Source organism: Cicer arietinum, chromosome 5 (genome assembly GCF_000331145.2).
Source record: "Cicer arietinum cultivar CDC Frontier isolate Library 1 chromosome 5, Cicar.CDCFrontier_v2.0, whole genome shotgun sequence".
In the NCBI taxonomy this organism is placed as follows: domain Eukaryota; kingdom Viridiplantae; phylum Streptophyta; class Magnoliopsida; order Fabales; family Fabaceae; genus Cicer; species Cicer arietinum.
This window is the reverse complement of record NC_021164.2, coordinates 8,573,878-8,576,845: the sequence shown is the minus strand read 5'-3', so window position 1 is coordinate 8,576,845 and position 2,968 is coordinate 8,573,878.

The window sequence follows — 2,968 nt, the reverse complement described above, 5'->3', positions numbered from 1 at the left end:
CCCGAAAAGTCTAGATGAAATCGAGGACCGAGAGACCCTTTCAACATTCTTCTCTAAAATATATAAAAGTGTTTCGCATTATGCGTCAGATTTCAAACACTAGACATCGTGTTGTTCGAAAATACGAATTTCGGTCCATTTTTGTCGTGTGGTACGAAAATAGCCCGAAAAGTGTAGATGAAATCGAGGACCGAGCGACCCTTATATCATTCTTCTCCTTAATATATAATAGTTTTTCGGGTTATGAAAATACAGATTTTGGTCAATTTTTGTCACGGGGTATGAAAATCGCCATAAAAGTCCAGATTAAATCGAGGACCGAGAGACACTTATAGCATTCTTCTTCTAAATTTATGACTATATTTCGGTTTCCGCATCAGATTTCAAACACTAGCCATCGTATTGTTCGAAAATACGGATTTCGGTCCATTATAGTCAGGTGGTACGTAAATTGCCTAAAATGTCCAGATGAAATCGAGGACCAGGAGTCTCTTATATCATTCTTCTCCTCAATTTATAAATGAGTTTCGGGTTCCGCGTCAGATTTCAAACACTATCTATCGTCTTGTTCGAAAATACGGATTTCGGTCAATTTTTTGCGGGTGGTACGAAAATCGCCCCAATAGTCCAGATGAAATCGAGGATTGAGAGTCCTTTATAGGATTCTTCTTCTAAATTTATAACTGTGGTTTTAGTTGCGCGTCAGAATTGAAATACTAGCCATCATCTTGTTCGAAAATACAGATATCGGTCCATTTTAGTCTAGACGTACGAAAATCTCCCGAAATGTCCAGATGAAATCGAGGACAAGGAGACTCTTATTGCATTCTTTTCCTAAATTTATAACTGTGTTTCGGGTTCCGAGTCACATTTCTAATACAAGCTATCGCCTGGTCCGAAAATACACATTTCGGTCCCTTTTTGTCGGGTGGTACGAATATCGCCCGAAAAGTCCAAATGTAATTGAGGACCGGGAGACATTATAGCATTCTTCTCCAAAATTTAAAAATGTGTTACAGGTTCCATGTCAAATTTCAAACGCTACCCTTCGTCTAGTCCGAAAATACAGATTTCGGTCCATTTTTGTCAGGTGGTACGAAAATCGCCCGAAAAGTCCAAATGTAATTGAGGACCAGGAAACCATTATTGCATTGTTCTCCTAAATTTTATAACAGTATTTCGGGTTCCGCATTAGATTTAAAAAACTAACCATAGTTAGGTTCGAAAAAATGGATTTTGGTAAATTTTTGTCGGGTGGTACGAAAATCCCCCGAAAAGTCCAAATGAAATCGAGGACCAAGAGACCCTTTTAACATTCTTCTCCTAAATATAAAATAGTGTTTCAGGTTCCGCGTCAGATTTCAAGCACTAGCTATCGTCTAGTTTGAAAATATAGATTTTGGTCTATTTTTGTCGAGGGGTACGACACTTGCCCGAAAAGTTCAGATGAAATCGAGGACCGAGAGTTCCTTATAGCATTCATATTCTAAATTTATAACAATGTTTCGGTTTTCGAGTCAGATTTTAAACAATAGCCATCGTCTTGTTCGAAAATACATATTTTGGTCCATTTTTGTAAGGTGGTACGAAAATCGCCCAAAAGTCCAGATGAAATCCAGGACCGAGAGACCCTTATAGCATTTTTTTCCTAAATATATAATAGTGATTTGGGTACCGCGCCATATTTCAAAAACTAGCCATCGTCTAGTTGAAAAATATAGATTTTTGTCCATTTTTGTCGAAGGGTACGAAACTCGCCCTGAAAGTCCAGATGAAATCGCGGACCGAGAGTCCCTTATAGCACTCTTTTTCTAAATTTATATATTTGTTTCAGTTTCTGCGTTAGATTTCAAACAATAGCCATCATCTTGTTCGAAAACACTAGTTTCGGTCCATTTTAGTCGGGTGGTACGAAAATTGCCCAAAAATTCCAAATGAAATCGAGGACCGAGAGAACCTTATAGCATTCTTCTCCTAAATATATAACAGGGTTTCGGGTTCCGCGTCAGTTTTTAAATAGTAGCCATCGTCTGGTCCGAAAATACAGATTTTGGTCTATTTTTGTCAAGGGGTACGAAATTCGCCCGAAAAGTCTAGAAGATATCAACGACTGAAAGACCCTTGTAGCATTCTTCTTCTAAATTTATAATTGTGTTTCGGGATCCGAGTCATATTTTAAACACTAGCCATTATCTTGTTCGATTTCATCTTGACTTTTAGGGTGATTTTCGTACGCCTCGACAAAAATGGACCAAAATCTTAATTTTCAGACAAGACGATGTCTAGTGTTTAAAATCTGATGCGGAACCCGAAAAAAGGGACCAAAATCTGTGTTTTTTTACTAGACGATGGCTAGCGTTTTAAATTTGATGCGGAAGTCGAAACACTGTTATATATTTAGGAAAAGAATGTTGTGAGTGTCTCTCGGTCCTCGATTTCATTTGGATTTTCGTACTACACGACAAAAATGGACCGAAATCCGTATTTTCAAACCAGACGATGGCTAGTGTTTGAAATCTAACGCAGAACCTGAAACACTGTTATATATTCAGGAGAAGAATGTTAAAAGGGTCTCTCAATCCTCGATTTCATTTGGACTTTTCTGGCGATTTTCGTACCACCCGACAAAAATGGACCAAAATCCATTTTTCCGAACCAAACGATGGTCAGTTTTTTAAATCTAACGCGGAACCCGAAATACTGTTATACATTTAGGAGGAGAATGCAATAAGGGTTTCCCAATCCTCGATTTCATCTGGACATTTCAGGCGATTTTTGTACAACCCGACTAAAATGGATCGAAAATCATATTTTCGAACAAGATGATGGCTAGTTTTTGAAATCTAAAGAGAAAACTGAAACACAGTTATCAATTTAGAAGAAGAATGTCATAAGGGACCCTAGGTGTAACACCCCGTTTTTCTTAGCGAGGGTATATTTTTTTTTTCTTAAAAGTAATTAAAAACGA